The sequence below is a fragment of the Echinops telfairi genome, unplaced genomic scaffold (genome assembly GCF_000313985.2).
Source record: "Echinops telfairi isolate 266 unplaced genomic scaffold, ASM31398v2 ScPeMD7_3;HRSCAF=10, whole genome shotgun sequence".
NCBI classification, from domain to species: domain Eukaryota; kingdom Metazoa; phylum Chordata; class Mammalia; order Afrosoricida; family Tenrecidae; genus Echinops; species Echinops telfairi.
The window spans coordinates 37,065,928-37,071,282 of NW_022103899.1; positions in this window are offsets into that span (position 1 = coordinate 37,065,928).

The window sequence follows — 5,355 nt, forward strand, 5'->3', positions numbered from 1 at the left end:
AGAGGGCTTGGAATAAGGTATATCATTTGACATAAGATGGATCTTTGATGAAAGCAGAGGCACCAGAAAGATGTTTACTTATGTTTTGTTGACTATATAAAGATATTAGACTGTGTATCTCATAACAAAGTATGAATAGCCTTGAGAAGAATGAGAATTCCAGAAAACTTGATTGTGCTCATGTGAAACTTGTATGTGGATCAAGAGGCAGTTGTGGGATCAGATCAAGGGAATACTGCATGGTTTAAAATCGGGAAAGCTGTGTGAAACAGGACTGTATCTTCTCATTATACTTGTTTCATGTGTGCCAAGCAGATAATGAGAGAATCTGAAATGTATGAAGAAGAATGATACATTAGGATTGCAGGAAGGCCTACTAAGAACCTGCAGTGTCCAGATAACACAACTTTGCTTGCTGAGAGTGAAGAGGACTTGGAACACTTGCTGATGACGATCAAGGGTTGAACTCTTCAGTATGGATTACAACTCAATATGAAGAAGACCCAAAGCCTCACAGCTGGACCTATAAGTAACACCATCATAAATGGAGAAAAAGGTTGAAATTGTCAGGGATTTTACCTTACTCTGATCCATAAGCAATGCTCATGGAAGCAGCAGTCAAGAGATCAAAAGATCGGTTACCTTAGGTCAATTTTCAGAACAAGACCTCTTTAGAGTGTTGAAAAGCAAAGATGTAATTTGAGGGCTAAAGTATGCCCAACTCAAGCCAATGTCTTTTCCATTGCTGCATAGGCATGTGAAAGTTGGACACTGAATAAAGAAGACTGAAGAAGAATCTCTGCATTTGAATTGTGGTGCTGGAGAAGAATGCTGAAAGTACCACAGAATGCTAAAAAGACAGACCAATCCCTTCTTCAAAGAAATATGGCCACAGTGCTCCTCAGAGGCAAAGACAGCAAGACTGTTATACATACTTTGGACCAAATGTCAAGAGAGACCAGTCCCTGGAGAAAGACATCATGTTTGGTAAAGTAGAGGGGCGGCAAAAAAGAGGCAGGCCCTCAACGAAATGCATTGGTACGATGGCTGCAAGAATGGGCTAAAGCACAGGAAGGTCATAGGACTGGGCAATGTTTTCTTCTGTTGTGCATAGGTCATCAGCAACTTGGTTATATGCCTAACAACAACAACAACATCTGTTTGTTCTTTTCAGACCATCTCATTATAGATTTGATGCACTGAACATTAATGACCAGACAAGATGAGTTATGCAATGGCATAAAAAACAGCATACCTGAAGAAAGCAGAGGGTCATTAAAAAAGAAAGGAAAGACCAAAGTAGACCAAAAGACCAAATATTAGATGTTAGTGAAGTTTTGCTGAAGATAATTAAAACAAGAAAAACAATTATATTAGTACATTGACAGGGACTTGCTAGAAACTTAAAGTGAATTCAGAAGGGGACAAGGAATGAAAAATCGGATTAATGACATCCTATGGATCTTGGTTGAGAGCAGAGAATACCAGAAGAGTGTTTGTGATTTATTGACTGCACGAAGACATTTGATTATGTGGAGCATTAAACCTATGGATAGAAAAGTAAGCATTCCAGAAAATTTAAGTGTGATCCTGTACAAAGGGTACCCAGACCAAAAGGTGCTCAAATAGAACAAGAGGAACGGAATAGTTCAAAATCCAGAAAGGAGTGCATCGTGCATCCAGATTGTATGCTGTCACCATTCTTAGTCAATCTGCACAATGAGCAAATCATCTGATAAATTGAACTGTCTGAAGAGTAATGTGACAACAGTCAGAGGAAGATTCATTAACACGAGCAATATGCAAATGAGTCTTGCTTACAGAAAGCAGAGGACTTAAGCAGGTTTTGATCAAGATCAAGGGCTATAGTCTTCAGTAAAGATTATACCTCAACATAAAAAACAAAATCCTCACAATTGGACACATACGCAGTATCATGATCCATAGAGAAAAATTGAAGTTATCAAATATTTCATTTCACTGGGATCCACAATCAGCTCTCATAATGACAACTTGTTGCTCTTTGTTTTCTTTTGTTTTGCTTTGTCTTGTTTTTGTGCTTATTATTGTCTCTGCATGTCTATCTAGATACGATAGGCGGGATAAACAATCTGGAGGAGAAAACAACTGAACTGGACATTCCAGGGGGGGCCATGGGAGAGGGGGGAAGGAAAGAGTGTGTCAACAAGCCCAGGGACAAAGGAACAACAGTGATCTAAAATCGATGGTGAGGAGGGTGTAGGATGCAAGAGGAATTATTGAAACCTGAATGAAGGTTGAGCATGATAGTGGGACAAGAGGAAAGTAAAAGGAAATAGAAGAAACAATTAGGAGACAAAGGACATTTATAGAGGTCTAAATACAGGCATGCACATAAGTAAATATATTTATGTATAACAATAGGGAAATAGATCTATGTGCATATACTTATATGTTAAGTATTAAGGTAGCAGACATTGGGCCTCTACTCAAGTACTCCCACAACACAAGAACACTTTGTTCTAATAACCTGGCATTCTGTGATGCTCACCTTCCTGACACAATCACTGAAGACAAAATGGGTGAATAGCAAATGTGAAGAAAGCTGATGGTGCCCAGCTAACAAAAGATATAGCATCAGGGTTCTTAAAGACTTGAAGATAAACAAGTGGCCATCTAGCTGAGAAGCATCTAAGCCCACATGGAAGAAGCACACCAGCCTGTGGGGTCATGAGGTGTCGATAGGATCAGGTACCAGGCATCCAGAACAAAAACCCAGAACAAAAAATCATATCGATGTGAATAAGGGGGAAGGCAGAGTGAGATCCAAAGCCTATCGGTAGACATTTGGACAACCCTTTACAGAAGGGTCACAGGAAGAGATGAGACAGTCATTGTGTGGTATAGCACCAACAAAACATACAACTTTCCTCTAGTTCTTTCATATTTCCTCCCCCTCCACTATCATGGCCCCAATTCTACCTTACAAATCTGGCTAGTCCACAGCATGTACACAGGTACAGATAAGAATTTGCAACACAGGAAATCTAGGACAGATAAACCCCTCAGGACCAATAATGAGAGTAGTGATACCAGGAGAGTAGGGGAAAGGTGTGGGGAGAAAAGGGGAACAGATCACAATGATCAACATATAACTGCCCCACCCCAGGGGGATGAACAACAGAAAAGTGGGTGAAGGGAGACAGCAGACAATGTAAGATATGAAAATAATAATAATTTATCAAAGGTTTATGAGGGAGAAAAGGTGGGGATGGGAGGGACAAATGAGGGATTGATACCAAGGGCTCAAGTAGAAAGAAAATATTTTGAAAATGATGATGGCAACAGATGTACAAAAGTCTTAGACATGTGGATATATGTATAAATTGTGATAAGAGCTGTAAGAGCCCCTGAAAAATGACTTTTAAAAAAAAGTTTAAAAGTACGCATTGCATTTGGGAGAATATAAACCTCTTTAAAATGTTTATATTTTACCAAATATACTACAAAAATAAACCTCTTTAAAATGTTAAAGTGCAAGAACATCACTTTATGGACTAAAATGCACTTGGTTGAAATCATGGTATTTTCCACTGCCACATATAAATGTGAAAGCTGGACAGCCTATAAGGAAGATAAGGCAAGAATGTGGATGCACTTGGATTTTGGTGTTGGTGAAGAATATTGAATATACCTTTAATGAGTTATGGTGTTGGGGGAAGAATATTATAAGCATCATGGTCTGCTAGCAGAACAAGTACATTTGTCTTGGAGAAGTACTGCCAGAATGCTCCTAAGAACCAAGGATGGTGAGCCTTGGACATATTATCTTGGTGGAAAAGTCACTGGGAAAAGACATCATGCTTGTTAAAGTAGAGGGTCAGTGATTGACACAGTGGCTCCATTAATGAACTCATACAAAACAATTGAGAGGATGCTGCCGTCCCGGACGGTGTTTTGTTCTGCAGTAAATGGAATCACCGTGAGTCAGAACTGATGAGAATGATACCTTATAACAACAACCTCAGAAGTATTTTGTGATAGGTGGTGTCCAAATTATACATATATAGAGAGATTAATAATACAAAAAATTTAATTCATGTACACATCAATTTTCCCTAAAGAACAAAAAAAATAACCTCAATTTTTAAAGGATTATTTCTGGGTGATTTTTGCGCATTATAACCCCACCCCACCCCACCCTCAGAAAACAAATAAACAAAAAAACCCTTTGAGAAAGCAGTAGTTTGAATACATAGAAATAATTATTGATTAAAACACATTTGAATACAAAAAATACCTCTTGAACAATGTTTTCTTCTGTCATTGCTCAATCAAGTAACAACATATAAATTGTAATATATACTCAGTTTATTAAAAATTCCAACCAGAGCTTTTTTGTTCCTCGGGATTTTGAAGTAAAAGTCCCACTCTTCATTGTTGCTCAGACTACCAGGCTGGGAGGGATAATCAATTCATTAGCTCATCTTAGAGAATGACCTCGTATCACCTTTTCTGTTTGGTTTTGCAATGTCACCTTGCAAATGTACATGCTTTGCACCAAGACCATCACGGGGAAATAGGCTGATATCTGACATCCTGTCTCTTATAACAAAATCTAACACTCTCTTCACAAGTGCGCTGAAGTGACAGAAGCACATTCCAATGGTACAGGGAACGGAAACAGAAGCCAGGATTGCATCAAAGAACCAAACAAAAGTAGAAAGAAAACAACAGTCCATTTTACCATATTAATAACAAGCAACTATGAATCCCAATTTAATACAAGAAAATGCACTTAAAGCATTCACTATCTGCAGGGTTTATCTATAAATATTCAAAACGTGACCCATTTATCTTAGCCCCGTAGGACAAATTTAACTGAAACAATCTCTCTGTCATCAGAAAACGTAACCTATTATATGGCTTCTCAGCTGACAAGAGAAAATGAACGGATGTAAACAGATGAAAATAAAAATTACAGGCTTTTTCTACTAGTCATTTCACCATTTTGATGGATAACAGTGATCTCATTAAAGTTATTACAACTAGTTCGAAACTTTAGTCTAACGACCTCTAATCAATATTTTGCTCTATATTTACCTATACAAAGTGCAATGCACACTTTTATCCATGTTATTCGTACAATACTCAAAGCTTAATTTTAATAATTCAAATTAAATTTCATTTCACCAAGCTATTCTTCTTAATTACTACAATAACAGTAACTAAAAAAGTCCATGCATTTGTATCAAAATTGCACCAGATAAATATTTATTTGTTATAGTTGCTATTCATTTTTAAGAGTTTACTGTGATTGGAATAGATACCAGGAGTTTTGCTTTATATGTGAAAATATGAGAATGAAAAATGGAG